The sequence below is a fragment of the Carassius gibelio genome, chromosome A25, assembly GCF_023724105.1.
Source record: "Carassius gibelio isolate Cgi1373 ecotype wild population from Czech Republic chromosome A25, carGib1.2-hapl.c, whole genome shotgun sequence".
NCBI classification, from domain to species: Eukaryota; Metazoa; Chordata; class Actinopteri; order Cypriniformes; family Cyprinidae; genus Carassius; species Carassius gibelio.
The window spans coordinates 4,200,331-4,220,906 of record NC_068395.1 but is presented as its reverse complement, the minus strand read 5'-3'; the positions used below and the strand labels follow the sequence as shown (position 1 = coordinate 4,220,906).

The 20,576-nt window shown below is 33.5% G+C and overlaps 1 long non-coding RNA gene across 1 annotated transcript; it reads left to right on the top strand.

The window, feature by feature from the left end:
* The first annotated feature begins 6,834 nt into the window (after nucleotides 1–6,834).
* Nucleotides 6,835–18,750, top strand: LOC127946786 (uncharacterized). Its single transcript, XR_008151166.1, has 4 exons — nucleotides 6,835–7,084; nucleotides 8,508–8,706; nucleotides 10,363–10,654; nucleotides 18,055–18,750. It is a non-coding gene; the product is annotated as an uncharacterized LOC127946786 (long non-coding RNA).
* Nucleotides 18,751–20,576: the final 1,826 nt, after the last annotated feature.

Genomic DNA, 20,576 nt, shown 5'->3' with positions numbered 1-20,576 from the left:
GTGTGTGTGTGTGTGTGTGTGTGTGTGTGTGTATGTGTGTGTGTGTGTGAATGTGTGTGTGTATATATATATATATATTGCTCTAGCTCTAGATAAAAGCATCTGCTAAATGAATATATGTATAATTGGTTGAATTTTATAATAATTTAAATTTAAATAAAAAAAATTTTTTTTTACAATTACAGGGATAATATAAAATAAGATATAATAAAATAAAACCACAATATGCAGCGGGAAGGAAACACATATCACACAAAACACATGGAAAAACAAACTTTTTTAATTTAATGTGTGCATTATTTTAGTAGATAATTGCAAATGTATTGTATGATAAATATATACAATATATAAATATGCTTTTAATTAAGATAGATAGATAGATAGATAGATAGATAGATAGATAGATAGATAGATAGATAGATAGATAGATATGATTCTAGTTAATGTTATGAATAATTACTGTGAACTTAAGGAGGAACTGAGTTCACACAGTCACTAAAAACAACCCTGACACCAGTTAATTAAACGTTTTTGCTTAGTGATTCATGTACCTGTATTTTAAAATGTGAATTTAGTATCCAAATACTTGATGGAGTGGCCTTGATGCTTAATAGAAATTTGTAGAAATGTGTTAACATTTGCATTTAAAGCTGTAATCTTGCAATGAAAGTGTATTGTGCAGGAACTCAATAACAGTCCTCAGATTGTGAGGCTGTGAGTGTTTCTGGGCTCCACACTCATAAAGCAGCCTGTAAACCCAGAGTCAGCTCCATAAAGACGTTTCACTGTCCTCAGTCCGAGCCCTTAGTTTGTGTTCCAGTTTCTTTGTGGAATCTGTTCGTATCCTGTGATTTTGGTGTAAATCTCATTCAGGAGAAGCTGCAGTAAAAGCTTTAACTGGTCTCTGGGTGTGATCCGGGTTAGGAAGCTCTTCAAGTGTTGATTCTGGTGGAAAGGTCTTTGTTTTAAAAGTCCTCTGATGGGGACTTTTGTCTAGTTTTTCATAGTTATAGAGCAGTATATGGACCAACCTGATTAAGTGGTCAACGTTTGGGTATTTTGAGATCCAAAGCATCAGCTGCTAACTGCTCGTTCATCCGGTCAACAGAAGAAACAGTTTAGCAAAACAAGCCCAATGCTTTTTGTTTTCTTTGACTACTTTCATTTCTGTATTCATGTACAGTGTGTATTCAGTGCGTCAGCTTTTTCCATTTAGAGAGCAACAGCAGTTTATAAAATGCAAATTTTAAGTCAATATTTACTCTTTTTGATTGTTTTATGAGCCGTACAACGTAAAGTGAAGAACCCAGACCCTTTGGGAGAAGGACAAAGCTTCTATACACAAGGTCGGGGAGCTGAAATAGACCAATGCAGTCAAAACTGATTAAAAACACCATATCTGATCATTTTGCCGTCGATTCTATCAGATGGTCAGTTTACAGTTTCTCAGTTTGTTCTTGTGTTACTGAAGGCATTGTCAAGAGATCATGTGTTTTCTTTTCTCACATACTTTAGTGAAATTGAAGTGTATATATTCTCAAATTAATTTAGCAATAATTGACATCTTTTATGTACTTGGGAATTATATCAGCTGTTGAGCACCCTGCTCTCTTCTCCATTATATAATAAAAGAACTAAAACCTAACAAACTATGACAATAACTCATATTAGTTGCAATTTTTCACTTTTTGTATTATTTTCTACACTACTGTTTAAAAGTTTAGTATCAGTATCATTTTTTATTGTTTGCAATAAGTCTCTTACAGTGTTATTTTAAGTATCATGCGATTAAAGTTAATAATATTTTTATTGATGTTTTGAATACGTCTTTTTAATTTTAGTTAAATCTTTAGTAATTTGGTAGTTTAACCTTTTTTTTATAGATTTAACTGTAGTTTCAGATTTAATTAAATATAATAACACTGGGCTGCACTGATTTGCTTAAAAATACGGTCATATCATTTAAAATGACTTTTCCCCCAAATTATTATATTTTATGCTTCATGAAATCATTCTAATATGTTAATTTGGTGCACAAGAAAAAAATATATTATCAGTTTTGCAAACAGTTTTTTTAAGTGATACTTTATTAAGATTCTTTGATTAATAGAAAGTTCAAAACAACAGCATTTATTTGAAATGGAAATTAATATAAATGACTGTCACCTTTGATTATTTTAATGCACCCTTGATGAATAAAAGTATTCATTTCTTTAAAAAGAAAGCTTTTGATTGTGTTTTGAAGTGTTTATTATGTAGGAAGGTGTTGGATGCCACTGATTCCAGAGGCTCGAGGTGTTCCTGCTTGATTGTATTTATTTATTTGTACAATGGCCAGCTTCTGATTCTGTTCCTGACACTCCCCTCGCCCCTCACCTGTCATAATTGGTGACCCGTCGCCGGCTGTGCGCCTCACACACTCCAGGTATCCGGTGACTCAAAGGGTGTGTAAGTGCCCCTGCAGCACACCGCGGTGAGGAACAAGAGATTAGCTCTAATCCAATCCACTCAATCCTTCTCCTGCGCTCCTCGCGCTGCTCCTTCACTCTGGAGGAGGAGTCGTGGCTTTCAGGTCAGCACTGGAATCCCTGGCCTGAAAAGAAGCCCTCTCTTTAGACCCGGTGACTACGGCTGGTTGGCTTTTGAATGGTGCTCTGTGACAAAGACCTTCTTTCACAGGACGGTGGCTGCTAGGAAAGGCAGAATAAATGAGGAGGATGCCACCGCAGATGTGTGAGACGTCTCTGTTAGCGTTTGATTGACGTGAGGCCGTCCCCTCCAGACCAGAGGTACCTGTCTGACAGTGTGTTGCATTGTCTGACCTGAAGTTTAAGAAATGGTTTGTTCATCACACAGACATCCATGTGAGGGCATCGGCCTGGTCATCGTGTCTGTAATACATGTGTGAAGTCTCCTCCCCTGTTGAACCGAGACTTTTTTGAAAGCAAAGTTTTAATGGTTTAGTAGAAGGAGCTACTTTGTTTCAATACATCACAGTGGATCTTTACCATATATTGTATTTAATAGTATATGTAATGCATGCTTGATTGTACAGCATTCAGTATTTCATTTAATATTTAAAGCTTGATTTTTCTATTTTTTTATTTATTTATTTTTTATTTCAAACTTGTTCATAAAACTTTTAGTGGATTTTTAATTCATTATCAGCAGAACTGAAGGCAAATGGTATATGGTAGTTGTGAAAAAATTATAGAGAAGATAAAAAAGACAATAGTAATAATAAAAATAATAATGATATTAATAATAATAATTTATATGCATTCAATAACTTATAAATATTCATAAAACTGTGTTACATTGTTGTTAAAAATCTTAATATCGAAACACTATAAAATAATTTAAAAATATATTTTATAAAATGTTAAAATGTTGTAGTATCAATAAAAAATAATGTAAGAAATACTGTTAAGAATGCCCTTTTCTTGATTTATTAATATAATAACACTCAATTATAATAATAATAAATAAATAAATAATTTAGAAATTGTTTAAATGTTTTTAAAAGGTCATCATTTCAAAACACGTAAATGTAATAATAATGTATAACTATTTATTTAAAGAATAATGTTAAAATGTATTTAAAGTCTGAGTTTTCATGAAATATTGGAAGCTTCTGAAAATGATTCTTCTATTATTAGAATTTATCATCTAAAACATGACATCATGACATTAAAAAAAACAGACCATTTACTTTTATTTTAAGCATACATTTAAATAATGTACATTTTAAATGCAACTAAATTGTAAAATATTACACAATATGTAATTGTACATATTTTTTTTTTATATTCAAACATTAAAAATGAAAAATAATACATAAAAATAGTGGGCAAAATAACCTAATTTGATCTAATTTGAACTCATTATAAAGAGTTCATTTGTAACTTTTCTCATTTTCAGAGAGCATGTGCACAAGAGTCTTTTGACATTTCATTAACACAATCATTATTGCTATGTAAAACTAAAATTCTAAGAGAAACACTATTATGATGACTTGACATATTTCTATAGTGCAGGCTATATTCATGATATGAAATGCCTTGATTAAATGTAGCTCATTTCCCATTTTGTCAGTGTGTGTGTGTGTGTGTGTTTGCTCTTGGGCTGCCATGTGTTTGCGTATGCTGATCACACTCGTCATGTCTGCCCCCCCCCCCGTGCCCCAGTCAAGGGCCCTGAGGTGGGGCGTCTCACTCAGACTTTGGGATATATGGGTACCACATTGTCTCTCCTCCCTACCCAGACGTGTTCTAGCACTGTCTGGATGGCTTTTCCCAGACAGCCACCCTCCCTGCAGGGGCTGAGAGAAGCATGACCCCCTCTGTCAGCACAGCACTCCAGACAGGAGGGGTCAGAGGTCAAGACCAGCTGTCACTTCACCCCACCATTCTGAATCAATGTTGCATTATAGTCCTGATTAAGGGATGGAGGAATGCAGACGAGCATTCCTCAGGACGTCCCATCAGAGAAAGCCAATACTGCAATGGTTATTTCATTTAAATGCAACAATTAAGCATGTATTAAAACTGCATAGAAACTGATCATAGAGTAGCATGTTAGTTCAGCATAATCTATAATTCAGTAGCATGTAGCATTTTTATGATTAATAAAAATGGCTTTTTTATGAAGTGTTTCAAAGGTAAATGTGTTGTGTAAATGCATTTTAAATATAACATTTAACATCTCAAATGTATTATACATATTTGTGTTATTAATTTGATGGTTTTAAAGAACACATTTCCTCTCTCTAGAGGGACAGATGTCCTTAAGGTGAAGTTCAAGTCCAATGTCTCTCAAACTGTCTGACAAACTTTTGTTCAGAAAAGGTCTAAAACAGTCTCAGGAAGTGGAGGAATGTTACATTTACATCAACTGGGACCAGTCTTCCGATACATGATGCAAAATCATATAAGTAAATAAAAAATAGTTCAGTACACCTTTGCATTATGTGTAAGATAGTATTAATTAATTTATTAATTTTTCGTTTACTTTAAAAACTTTCAAACCAGAAAAGTGTTTCATTTCAGAAATGAAAGTGTGCTGAGTCAAAACTTTTAACTTTAAGGTTTTTAATAAGAAATCAAATTATACAGATGTGTATGTGGGTGTGGGTGTTTTTCTAGCAACGGTATTAAATTTTAAACTCTGTTATTATTTGTGTGAATTCTGTTCATACTAAAACTCTTAGATTCAATATCATCATATTTTCCTTAAATAATGAAGAAAGAATTTGAACTGAGATGAAGGTGTTTGTCAGAAATGGGGTACGGCATTTTTCATGAATATGTTTTAATGTTATTCTTGCAATTTTTCATTTACAATATTTTTTGACCATGAATGGATTAAAATGTTTTCTTTCACATTACTGCTGTTATCAGAGTTGTTTTGTGTTTTATTATTGTACTATTTCGTTGAAAATCTTTTAATATCAACGTCTATCAACGTGTATTTCCCCCCTGCAATAACGGTACAAATGTCCAAAAGCTTATTTTGGGTAAGACTTGTGTCTGTGCAGAAGATTCAGATATAAAACCACCCTGAGAAATTTTGCCTGGAGTAAAAGTGTGACAACTAGCCCCGGTCTCATTATAGAGGCTGAAAAGATGAAATCAGCGCGTTTTTAAAATCTTATTTCCTTTCATGAACCTTTCCGACTTTTTCTTATCTTTTTGCTTTTTAATATTTTCCCCCCTATTCTTTTAAGTCCTCAGCGATAAGTTGAAAAAAAATATTTTTTATATTTAGCTAAAATGATGATCAGCTGATATGTCGGATATATTGCGAACGTTTTGATATCTGACAATTTTTTTCGATTTCAAAATACATCAGGCTTCTATAATCCTTCAGGTTTGCTCATCTGTTTAACGAAAAAAACGAAAAGGTTGCACAATTGTTGCACTTTTTCGTACAATCAGAAGGTTCTTAAATCTAAAGCTTGAAAGGAAGACACGTGCTGAAATAATTCCACATGTAAGGGAATATATAATATAATATAATATAATATAATATAATATAATATAATATAATATAATATAATATAATATAATATAATATAATATAATATAATGTAGCTTGACCACGTGATTAAAACAAAAGCTAATAATAATAACGTTCAGAGAAAGATCAAATATATTTTTACGCACGAACTGTAGAAATGCTAATAGTTATTGACTAGTCATTAATAGCTCGTACTTTATTTTGCGTTCCAGTAGGTTTGAACTATTACTATTACGAAGGTGTTTAGTGTTGAATGCAGATAAACTGTTAACAATTAATCCAACTCAGATGAAATAACTATAATTAATTCCTTGCCTTTTTGGAAAATAATTAGCAGATTAATTTGTGCATTGTCTTGTAGTACAATTTAGTGAAATATTTTTTTTACGCATATATATATATATATTCCTTTTTTTTTTTTTTTATAAAATAATTGTATTGATAAAGGCTTTTTTCATCCTTCTAATTTTACCATAACAATATGACCCTTTTGCTTTGTTTTATATCCTATAAATTGCCTTTTTATCCCATAACCATATTTTTTAACGCATAAGACTCAGTAAATGAATAAACAAGCTGATCAAATCGCTGACCTGCAGCCACATCTGTTCATTAAGAACCGTGCCGTCGGCGGAGCCTCGATCACATCATCTCACTCACACCCGGCGCACAAAAGCGACTTGCGTCCCCGCGCTCTGATTGGACAGTCCGCAGCACGGCGCTCAGCCGAGGCTGTGATTGGCCGGTCCCCGCCTGACGTCACTGCAGGAGAGAACATACTGGGCAGGATGCTGAGGACTGGTACCATAGCCGCGCGCCCAGCATCATCGGCATCATCATAATCAATATAATCAATTCTGATTTGGAGAGTTTGCCACCTGTTGTCAATGTTTCAGTGTCAGCACGCGTCCAGAAAGACAAGAGCGCCTTGTCTTCAGAAGAAATCCATGGTTTGGTGAGCTTGAGAGGCACATTTAGGCAGCAAAGGAGACATTGTGGATTACAGACATGTTTCATGTGTTCCATGTGCAGTTGCATGAGGATGAAGATGATATTCATTCATGAGGTAAGCTGTACATATGTGAAATGGCTTTTCTTTTCAGTCCATTTGATTTCAAAGAAAATATAGAAATATATATTATAGCGTACTCACATTATCGATGGATTTGTTATGCACTATATGTGATCTATTGGCTCTAAATGAATTTATTGGTTATTTTTAAAGTCAGTTCTTTATAAATATGCCTTACAATTTCGAGTTGATCACAAAAAATGCAAAACCCCACTGGGTGTCGTTCATCCTTGACCGTTGAGCCAATGTGAGAGAAACGTCGTGTGCTTTATTCTTTTAGACATTTAAAGTTGACTAATGTCCAGTTTATGGATGATGATAATAATACACGTCATATTTTGTTTACAGAATATTTAGCAGAGTGGTGTGTTGTGTGTTTTATAATGAAAGCATGTTCTTTAAATAAGATTTAATTTGATTGCGTTTTTGATGACATAATTAGTAGCCTAAAGAAATAAAACTAAAGTTTGAGGTCTACAATATATATGATAAAATATAAATAGCCTATATAAAATTTTGTCACCAAACACTTGATGCCTGAAACTCATACACATAATTCATGTTTGGGTAAGAAAAACAAATATTTATGACAAAACTGTGGGTATGTCATATAATAGTAACATTAAATATGATAAACAAAACAGTATTTAAGATGTAATGGATAGCTGACCTGCAATAAGGAAGGAGTGTGTAAGTTTTTGGATATGTAGCTTTACTGAATGTGTGGAACAAAGTGAGTAATTTTTGCACATCATATATCATCATTTTGATATTCAGAAAAAAGAAAAATAATGATAATATAATAAAATCGATCATTCTGAAAGCATTTAATTTTCTTTTTATTATATTAATGGTTTGATGTGTGGTAGGTGTTTTAGACTGTTGAAAAAAATATATTAATTTTAGATTGAAGAAATATATATATATATATATATATATATATATATATATATATATATATATATATATATATATATATATATTATATATTAGAAATATATATATATATTTTATATATTAGAAATATATAAAATACTCAAAATCTAATTAATGTTACTTTACCACATAAGAAAAAAATATATAAAAATAGTGTTGATAAATAATTTTTGAAAGATATGTTATTATTATTATTTAGCCATTTTGTAGCTTTATTTTTAGTCTAATATTATGCATATTTTATTTATGTAAAATATGTAATATAAATACATATGTAATATAATATTTTTTACATAAAATTATGTAATATAATGTTTGCATTCAATTGCTTTTCTATTTAGTATAATTCATTAATAAACTCTATGAGACATTTCATGTTTTTTTTTTTTTTTTAGTTCTAGAAGGTAAATTGCCTTTTTTGCCATTTTTTTATTTCTGTTTGCTGTTGATTTGTTTAACAAAACTTGCAATTTCTTTGTAGATGTGTTTTTGCAGACATAACATCCAGAGCACCAATGTCCCAGCGCTCAGGCCTAAAACCTGTTTCTGAGGGTTGGTTTCTCTCTTTGGTTATCTAGCTGTATGAGTTTTAACACTTTTCATAAAGCTAGATAACCGAAAGTAGAAATAATTCTCGAAATCTGTTGAGAACAGCAAGAGAGCACCCACTTTTTCCTCAGGTAATTTGACATCTATGTTTTTTATTTGAAAAATCGAATCAGAATTGCTGTCCAGATTGGAATTCATTTGTCTGAATGTGTTAAAACTCATGATAGAAGTTGCCATTAGTAACTAATCAACATCCTGGCAGTCTGAACCAGTTGTGTGAATGCAGAACAGAACTGAAATGACAAACTTTTGGTTCTGATCATTTTAAAAGATGGACCTGCACAATTAGTTTGAAAATCACGCAGGTCTTTTAAAACATTTAAATAGATTCTCTTCATCTCTGTGCTCATGTTGATCATATTGTCAGGTGAGATTGGAGTCTGGCTGGTGAGATACTCACTAGCTCAGCAATCAAAAGAGGTACTTGAGGGCTATTTGTTGGGGTCTGTAGCCTAAAGGGGGGCCTTAGGCTTGTCCTGTTAGACTCTTTATGCTGGATTTCCCCGTGTGAAACACAGGAACAATGGCAGCAGTACAAACACTTATTCATTCTCTCTATACACACACACACACACACACACACACACACACACAGGGAAACAGCCTATCATTGCATTCAGTGTCTCTTTAAACGAGGCTGCATTTAATTCTTTAGGAAAAAGCTCTTGATAGAACAGACAGCCATTGGCGGCAGGTAATGATACACAGTGTTGTCTAATTGGCTAGACTCAGTGGAAGGCATTTATAGGCAATGGAGTATATTCCCATGCATTGCTGCAGTTTCTGGACTGGACACTTAAGATTTTCCCCCAAAATGGAGGCTTTTCGCTCTATGCTCTGCCACCTTTGCATCTTAAAAAGCTAGCATTTAAAAAAAATTTTTTTTTTTGGTGTGTGTGCATGTATGCATGTGTGTGTGTGTTTGTCTGTATTTTTTTAAAATATTTTATCTCAATATTTATTTATTTAATATTTACCATTATTTATTTTTATTATTATGTTAATATCTAGCAAAATTAATATACTATTATAATATTTGATTATAAATTATGTCATTATATTAATAAACACACACACACACACATATATATAGCATTTTTATGATTTCATGTATTTTAATAAATAAAAATCAGTATACCTGTAATTAATAAACAGTATTGTAATTTTTATACTAATTTAATGAAAAATATATATAATTACACTAAACATTTATACATTTAAATATGTTTTATATATGTATGCTGAAATTGAAATGTAAATGTTATTTATTAAAGCTTAATAAATGACAATATTAGATTATTTTATTATATTTAATGAAATAATTATATAATACATAATCAAACAAATATTCAGATATTAAATATAATTTCAATTAATTAAATATAAAAAATATGAAATTAGATTTGTATATTCTATTCATTTTTATTTAAATATGTATATTCTTTATTTATTAACAATAAAAAAATCATAGAGTATATATATATATATATATATATAAATATATATATATATATATAGAGAGAGAGAGAGAGAGAGAGAGAGAGAGAGAGAGAGAGAGAATATCTCTGTAAGCAGCTTGAAACAAACAAGGAGACAGTTGCCATGGCATCGGCTAAAGAGAGTTTTGAATACTGTTTTACATGTTGTTTCTCTTTTAGGTACTTTCAATTTCTTTTCCTCTCTCACGTTGTCTTTTACTCACTCTTTCCCTCTCACATTTCATACAGAGTTTTATTTCCATCCACATTATGGCCCAAAAAAGTAACAACAACAAGGACAGAGCCATCCGAGAGAGAGCGAGAGAGAGAGATACTCGGAGGAACATTGCTATATCTTCCCCTCTCCTCCTACCCAGAAACCCCCAGTGCCATCTGTACCCCTGTGGGGTGCGGGAGAATCTGTGCCAGTGCCAGCGGCGACAAAACCCTCGTCAGCGTCCGGGACGGCACAGGGAGGAAGGGAGGCCATCTTGAAGGAGATCTTACACAAGAAGCTAAGATGGCTGGGCTGGCACATGAGGTGAGTTGCATCATGGTCTTTTATTGTGCGTGTGTGTGTGTTTACTGGGGATATTATAGCCCCCTTCATCTGCCCCCTTGCTTCTAGCCTATCTGATCTTACTACATTAATTAGCGAGAGGGTTTTGGCGGGGGCTTGGCAAGGAAGAGGGGGAAGCAAAGGAAATAAATGAACTGGCAACGACTGTAGCAGCGACTGCCATCTTCCTTTGTTAAAGCTGCACTGTACACCTAAGAAATGAAGAGAGGTTTAGGGTTCCTCAAGGTCTACATTCAGATTTATTGCTAAAAGAATTAACTCTAAAATTATGTTTGTCTCATTTTCCATCGTAAAAAATTAACTCAATTTATAAAATCATAACATTTCCATCATAAGATATCAGCACAGTAGTGAATGAATATACGATGGGATGAAGGATGAAAGAAGAAAACATCCTCTTGACATTTAGTGAGGGGTGGCATGTTTAAAGAGACCGGGTGCATCCCAGAATTCTCGGGGGTGATGAATCCTGTTGCATTCGGCAGAATTTATTTCGATTTTTACATGTTCAGTAGTTTTAGAATTTTGGGGCTGAATAAATGCAAAACAACAAATGCATGAATTCAGTTCAATTAAAGTTGATTTGTTTAGCACTTTTCACAATACGTATAGTTTCAAAGCAGCTTTCCAGAAAACACTTGTTTCAACTTTACAGTTAAGACGTATTCTGCTATTAGCCAGAGCTGAGTGTATCAAGTCATTCCCATCGAGCAGTAATGTACAACTGTAATGTAATACATGTTCTGTTCGTCAACGTCATATATGCATACACAATGAATGTGCAGAGATTACAACTTTTGCTTGTAATGATTATAATTCTACAATAAAAAGACAATATTTGATAGATTGATATGTCGTTTCGAAGATGCCGTCATTTGAAGTCTTTGCAGCTGTTGGTGAATTGTTTAAAGAATGAAAAAAATAAAAACTGAATTAGCAAATGCATGAATGAATTAATATCTGAAAGCATAGACTTTTCTGAGAACTGCAGTCAGTGTAAATGTAGTCAAGGCAAATCACATTTTGAAAAATGCATGCAATATAGAATTAGTTTGAATTTTTTCCCATTCATTTTACATGTTATTTAGCCCATGCCTTTATTATGACCTCACATCAGTTAAGACTAGCTGGATTATTCATGCTCTAAAAATCAATATCATACTTAAAATAAACTAGCGAAGGTGAAAAGATGATTAAACAGTCTATAATATTTTACCTAATTTGTGTGTGTGTGTGTGTGTGTGTGTATATATATATATATATATATATATATATATATATATATATATACATATGTACTTAAATATACAATTGTCTGATATTCATACTAAAATTAGTTCATACTAAAATTTAAAAAAGAATGTTTGTGCACATATAAACATAGTTTTCCTAATATACTGATACAAATTTGACCCTCAGATATTGATAAAATTATTATATTCATATGAACATCAGTGAATGATATATGTGATGTGTACTTCTCCTTATATATTCATATGAAAATGTTTTTGAACAAAACTAAATTACAACTAATTGTGGACGTCACAGTATCTTGATGTTGCTCGTTGGCTTCACACAGACACAATGCAATTTTCCAAACAGCATGGGTCGCCCCTCTGCCCCCCCCCCCCCCCCCCCAGTCTCAGGCCCTGGCAGAAACGGCCCGTCGTGCCCCTGGCGATCTGGTTCGGGGTTTTCTGAAAGGCAGGGAGAGGGTGAAGCTGGTATGAGGGCCGGCGTGGGGCCGGGGCCGCCAGCTGCAGCATGCGTGCCTTTAATGAACAGAACATGGTGTCAGCCATTAATATTCTGCCCAGCTCGCGGCTGGCCCCTCGCTCTCAATGCAGGCCCCCCTCCTTTATAAAGAGCTCCGCTTTCCCACCATTGTCAGGGCCGCTGCTCCTGCGGCACGACTGGAGAGGGGGCAGGGTGGGAAACACCGATGCAGACCAGACACCACCAGATGCCAAAGACACGAGACGGTTATGCAGATCGCAGAGCCTTTGTGTGTGTGTGTGTGTGTGTTTGTGTGTACAGGGGTGTGTATGTTTACAGACGGAGGGAGGGTGTTCGTCACCTGATCATCTTAATTACTTTGCATGCAGTTCATACATGTCTGGGTCTGAGTGGGATGCAGATGTACATGGGCCAAGTGTGTTTTTGCGCAGTATTGAAAGGTTATTTTGTGTCTTGATCACAGATTTAGCTGTTAAATAAAACAAAACAGAAAAAAACCCCATAAATAATAATATATATATATATATCATATATTACTTTTTTAGTGTATATATAGTGTTTGTGTGTGTTTTGTGTTACTTATTTTGATCAGTTTAATGCATCCGTTCTGAATAAAAGTAATATTATATATATATATATATATATATATATATATATATATATATATATATATATATATATATATACACATACATACATACATACATACATATATATATATATATATATATATATATATATATATATATATATATATAATGGATGCATTAAACTGACAGTGACGGACATTTATAATATTTATAATATTATCAAAGATTGTTTTGACCATTTTTAACTGCAATATAAAAAAACAGTTTCTTATGCACCAAATCAGCATTTTAGAATGATTTCTGAAGGATCATGTGACATGGATCTTTGAAAATTCAGAGTTCCATCATAGTAATTAATTATATTTTTGTATATAATATAATATAATATAATATAATATAATATAATATAATATAATATAATATAATATAATATAATATAATAATGTTACACCAGATTTAAAATAAAAATCTTTGCAGTATATTTCAAATGATCAAACCAAGTGGCATTATTTATTTTAAAGAAATTACACAAATACACTTTTCAAGCACAATATTTAAAAAAAAATTAAATTGCAATTAACTCCATATCCTTTCAAGTGTGACAAAGGTATCTATTTAGAAACACTAAATATCATATTAACAATGTGTATTATTTGTTTAACAGGTACCAAATAGTATAAAGTTATCCACAGTGCCAGTGCAACTCTAGCGCTGTTCTTAATGTACTTATTGTTGTTGAAATACATTGAGAAATGTCTTTCAGGTATCTATTGTTTCAGATACAGTAAAGATCGACACAGTTTGTTGATGAAATTAATAGACCTCTGGGAAATGTACAAGGCTGCATGGGTTGCTGATTTGCATCGGCACTGTGATGAAGGTCAGATGACATCAGAGGCGGGCACCTCGTGCACCGTGAGCTCCGCAGAGTAAAGAAACCATCAAACAACAACCCCACCTCCGTTTCACCTCATCAAAGAGAGGGCACAGGGCTACACCGAGAGCTGATAATACATCATTACAGTGATAGCGATTCGAAAAGTAAAACAGAAAGGAAAGAAGGAAAATAGGGAAGAGTTTGTTGCGACACTTTGTGAGATTGATAGATTCAGATTGTGGAAGGAAGGAGGGGTGGACGCGTGATGAGGAGACATGTTTTAGTTCCTCTAGTGGCTCATGATACTGTAAACCTCAGGTCTGCGGTCACTTCCTCTGCGCTCGCTGGATGGCCAACATAAGGGACAGAAATTCATATTTCAGAATTGCATTTGTGATAGTTAAACCATTTCAAACATATTAGGTGTTGATAGCACTATATGCTACTAAAACTACTCATTCACTACCGTTCAATAGTTTGGAGTTGGTAAGATTTTTTAAATGTTTTTGATAGAAGTCTCTTATGTTCACTATTCATTTAATCAAAAATACAGTAGATCTTAAAATGACATTTAGTGCTGTGATGCAAAGCTGACATTTCTTGAGTCTTGATTCTTCAGTATTCATTCAAATACGCTGATTTGCTGCTCAAGAAATGTTTATTTTTATTATTAAAGTTGAAAAACAAACAGCATTTGTATTGAACAAACCTCTACTGAGGTTGCTTTTAACGGTTAGATTCCCAAAGACCTCAGTATAAAACTTCAAATAGCAATAATAATATGAAAATAGTCATTTTATATGAACTTATTGTGCCTTGAGATTCTTATAAGTTCCTCTGACCTAATTAAAACCAAGCGGGAAGATATTATTAAAGGTTTAACCCTTTCACGGTCTGGGGGCACCTAGATTGGACTGAAAGGGCACTTAAGCGTCTGCGATTAAAGTCCCCCAACACCCCCCCCCCCCATGCAAAAAATATGGTATATAGTATACATATCAGAAAACATGCAAATAGTGCTGTGGACTATTTCCTGTGTCTGAGATCTATTTCTTTTCTTTTTTGTCTCAAAAACATGCTTATTTGTTAGTTTGTACTGGACCTGTGATAGACTGCTTGACTGTAGACAATCGTCATGCTTTTTGATCATGTGCCGGATGATTAAAAGAAGTGCTTCGCGTTATCTGTTAACACAGTCTGGTAAGATTAAATCAAGATCATGTCTGCTGTGTATTTAGGTCAACAGCCATGAGCTAAAGTCTGTCGTCTTTAAATGTCTTTGACTTGTGAGTTATTAAACTGGGCTAAAGTCGCACTCTGTTAACTGAAACTGCTTTTAAACAGTAACAAGGGAAGCTGTTAAAGTCATTCACTTTAACTGAAAGAGTTACTAATCACCAGATAATATGATTATTACTTCTAGGTGTTAATAATGTAAACAATAACCGTCCATTTATAAATGACAGTAAATGTAGGTCAAGTTTAATCTTAGTCTCTTAATTCAACTTTGGCCAAGAAGTAATCTATCAAGAAGCCCTGATCTTTAAAGTTCAGACGGATCTGCATTTTTATATAATTACGACGATGGGAAACCCTTAAGATCAGCATCAAAACAGAAGCACTTGACCTGATTTTTGAGACAGATTTGGTTTCTGCTGTCCGATTTCTTCTGGGACAGAGTCAACGCGTCATCCTCAGATGTTATGGGTTTGTTTAGGATTGAATTGCTGGAAATGTGCATTAGAGCACGAGTCGATTAAATTACCCGAGTGTTGAAAAAGATGTTTATAGTTTATTTATTAGGGCTGCTCATTAGCTGATGCAAAGCGCTTGTAACCCTTGAGGCCCGTGAGTTTAATTGAGCCTCTGTGATGAAACGCAGGAAAGAACTGATGAAAAGAAAAGCAGACGCTCCTCAAACAATAGGACTTATTAAAGGGATAGTTTACCCAAGAATCTAAGTCCTGTCACTCACCCTCATGTCATTCCAAACTTAGTTTGATTTTCCCTCTACAAAAGACACAATGAAAGTCAAAGTTTATGATATTTTTTTTTAGAATGTCTTATTTTGTAGACAACATGAGTGCGAGTGAAAGAGAACACAATTTTCATTTAAGCCAAGACACTACAATTAAAATGATGACTGGTGAATTTTTGGCTTTTTCGTTTCCATTAAATGTCATCTTTCACTTTATCTATATGCCAGAAATGTCCACTTCAGTATCTCTTACATAAACCACGCATTACTGTTTTATTCATATCTATATTATGAAGTTTCTTTACATAGTGGTTTGTTCATATATCATTCCCCTGATTTATATAACATTATAGTTCTGGCTGTTGACATTTTCTGAATCATGGAGTAATTAAAAAAGAATTCAAAATCCCTTTTCAAAAAAAATATTTTAACCCTAATTTATCAGAAAAATAAAACAAATTTTTAACGTGTTTAAATGTCTATAAAGCACTGTTTAAACCACAGGAAAATAATAGTAAAATAATAGAAGTGACTACAATTTTTTTATTTCACCATTATGACTTTTTTTCTTGCAATTCTTCCTTTTTCTTCTTCTCAGAATTATAAAATCAGGTATAAAGCTAGAATTGTGAGATGGAAACACTTATATCTCACAATTCCTACTTTTTTTCTTAGAATTGCAAGAAAAATAAGTCTGAATTGTAATAGTAATATAAATACATGTTTTTTTTTTTGTTTTTTTTTTATGGCATTCCTGTAATGGAAACAAGTTTCCATAGATTTCTGTTCTAGAAATGTAAATTAAAATTTGTTCATTTTTAATTACATGGTGCCTTTACTCCATATTTATTTCATTCCAATGAAATTATTTGCTGAAAATTAATTACTCCAATTTCAGAAAACTTGTTATACCAAATGGTATGTCTTACTGTACTGTTAGAAATTAACTGCTGAAGTAATGTCACCCTATTCACCTGAGCTGTCTAATTTCTAATTTCCCCCTCTTCTGAAGGGTGACTGATTTTACGACAGGTGAAACGAACTGTCAGGGAAGTCAAGTTCAAGTTCACATATGTCTAGACCGTCTCGTTCTATACCGTCCCTCTTTCTTTGCACTTGGGGGGTCTGGTTGCCCTTTGACCCATGCGTAAGTTGCTATGGAAGGTTGGCGAGAGGGTTCAGTAATGTTCCTGTGAAAAGGGTGTGCTGTCAGGGCTGTCTAGTGACGTCCCCCCATTCCCCGCCTCTCTCCGCAGCTGGGCACGGTCCTGGAGCCTGGGAATCTTTGGGCTCAGACCTGATCCACCCCCCATTGAGACTCAGTCTAGCCGTACCCTCACCCCACCATCTGCACGCCGCCAGTCTCAAGTTAAAATCTAGTGCCATAATGAACATATGATGCACAATATGCAGGTGCAAAGGTTTGGTTGTAATTGCAGTAATGCATGTGTGTTTTTATGCACTGTTCAGTAAATATAAATGGAGCTCTGCCAAGACCGCCGTCTTGTAATTGGTTGGCGATGGTGTGCGTTGGAGTCGGAAAGAGAATTACAGTGTGTAAGAATGTGTGTGTGTGTGTGTGGTTGTCAGGCAGCAGGAGGATATAATAAAAGGAGTCATTTGCATAAGCTGCATGGAGCCCGAAGAGGATGTTTGGAGGAAAACAACAAGAAAGAAAAAAGGACAAATCCTACGTTGTGCGGGCAGGAAGAGAAAGCAAGAGCTTGCATCTAGGGGAGAGGGTGGAAATTAACAGAGAAAGACTTGAAGCTGCTCCCCTTTGGTAATGAAAGGCATAGGGAACCCCAACGCATAATATTTGAACACTGTGACAGAGCGCTTACACTGTTTACAAAGACCTATTGAGGAAGAGAGAAAGAGATTGATTACGGATCATTTATTTTGCTTTTGATGAGCGTGGAACATGTGAAAATATTAAAATTGTATCATCGTCACTCTGCGGCCTCTCTATGTTTCTGTGTGAAGCTGGATTGTGGATTGTGTTGTGAGCGGCAGGCACAATGGCACATTTTATTAGAATCGTTTGCCTAATTTATTCACATAATGTCCATGCAATTACAAAAATCACTTTTTAAGGAAGCAGGTCTTTTAGATTGTAAATTAATGCACGTCTGTTTTAATGCAACCTCAAGTAAGCATTTCTATTTCTCTTTTACAGATGTGGACTGAACTTTGGATTCACACTTTGCTGAAAATTTGTCGAAAACGACTAATTATTCATCCAGAGATAACAATGGGAGCCTCAAGCACCTGAAAGTTTAAGAGGCACATAAAATCATGTTGATAATGATGATGTGTGTGTGTATATGAGAACAAAATTAATTTGTCTTTAATGAAAAAGAATTGTACTTTATAGTATTTTCAGTCAAATTAAATTAATGTTCTTTCTTTCATAGCTATAAATGAGAAAAATTATGTGAATTTTATATACACATAATTTTGCATTTTTACATGTATGCATTTCCTGTGTTTTTATGTTTGTGTGTTTTTTTTGTTTTGTTTTTTGTTTGAATTTTTATTTTCATTTAATTTTATTTCTAAATAAAATGTTTCTATATTGTATTATAATGATGAATAACCAGTGATTCATTAGTGAATTATATGAATCAGCTATTTGCATTTAATTGACGTCAGATTGTGTCACACCTGGCAACCCAGTGAAGAGTTAATTACTGTGACTTAATGAGCTTTATTTCTAGGCTACATATAAAACACTTGTAGCATACATTTTTTAGAATTATAATCATCTTGAAGATCAGACTTCTGTGTCAAAAAGACTGTGTTTCAGTTACAATGTTTTGAATAAAATATTTTAATAAGAACCCATGAAATATAATAAATGACTTAAGCACGATTAATTTCCAATCCATTTTTGTTATTTTTTTTTAAATAAGTATGACACCTTTTAGTAATATAAACACACATCCTGCAAAAGTGATGAAGTAGTTTGTCATGAAAATTGAAATGGCTATAATTAGATATTTGTATTGTTTTTGTTTTATTTATTTTATTATAAAGCCACACACACACGTTTAATGTTCTGCTCGTTCAGGATATAGCCTGTAAATGTCTTATTCCTCGTGCTTTCATGCAAATGAATGTGAGAATTCACTCTATCAGTGACCTCTGTGCTAGTAGTGTTAATTAGCCAATGACTAAAAGAGATGTGAAGAAAAAATGCTAAAACGGGCTGGGAATCCCGCACGTGAATTCACAAATCCTACTATGGCAAAGGATTTTCAATTCATATTCATATATGAAGCTTTCGAGATTTGGAATGATACCAATCAACGTCAGCACGACCTACTTAATATTCAAGACTCAAACGCTCCTCATTGGAAGGTTACGAATCTACGTCAGCGAAATCAAATAAATATTCAACACATCAGCTTTCACCATTGGAAGTTGTAGCAATAACGCCGAATTTCCTACTTAATATTCAAGAGCTTAGCTTTTCCCATGGTAGGATTCGTAAATTCTCGTCAAGGAATTGATTTTGGCAACAGACACTATAAAATAAGATAATGTTTATGTGTGTACAGCTGTGGAAACGAAAAAAAAACATAAGCATAATTAAGTAGCCTACCTTTACAAAACATGTTATTAATTAAGTTATTTAAAATAAAAGTACTGTGTACCTCAGTATTATATGTTAACACACTAGACCAAACGTAAATTAGATTCACATTGATTAACAATACTTCATATTATTAAAATGTTGAAGATTATAGATTGTATTAGATCAATATAGGTTTCTGTACTGAGAACATTTAGTTAAAAAATAATACTTTTCAAACAGAAAAACAGTTGTATATTGGATATAGATAGATCGATAGATAGATAGATAGATTTTTTAACAGATGAAATTATGATTTTTTCCTTATTTATTTAATAATATATATTGTAATTGTACCTTTAATTTTATACATGATTCAATTCAAAATATACCATAAATAAATAAACCTAATATGAATTTTGGTTCTTTAGCGGTAATGACCTTGACACCTTTAGGCAGACCAATAAATGTGCACTTAATGGAGTCCAGATGAATGAATATCAGATGGACAGAGACCAGCTGGTCACTCCCTAGAGGACAATAAACTGGACCACAATGACAGAGGTCATAGTTCAGAATGACAGGTCAAGAACTGCTAATTGAGTGGTGATTTCCTCTTTCTCCCCAGTGACCACTAAGGACGGGTGACACTGAGGTCCCTAAAACGTCTGCATGCCAATGAACCCATGACTATAGAGAGGCCAAAGACATGTAACGGCTATAAAAAATAAGAATTTATTTATTAATACATTTTTTTTATTTTAAAGGATTTAATTCCCAATTAAATTATACACAACAGACATTTGATTATTTGTATTTATTTATTTTTGCAATTTGTGTTTTCAATCATTTTAAAACAATAAAACAAGTATTCTATCAGATAGCTAGATAGATTCCACAACTGTTGAGTTTCTTTAAAAATGGCGGGATTTCTGTCTCTTCATGAGGATATATGCATATTATATGTTAGCATACCAATAGAGCCGGAGCCTGTGAACCCCCCTGACCCTATAACCTCTCTCTCCCAAACATGAATAGCATCACTCAAGGCCTAGACAGGCTTTTCAACCGGTTTGTGTCGGGCCTGAGCTCCTAAACATGATGATTTAATGTATCCTCAGCCC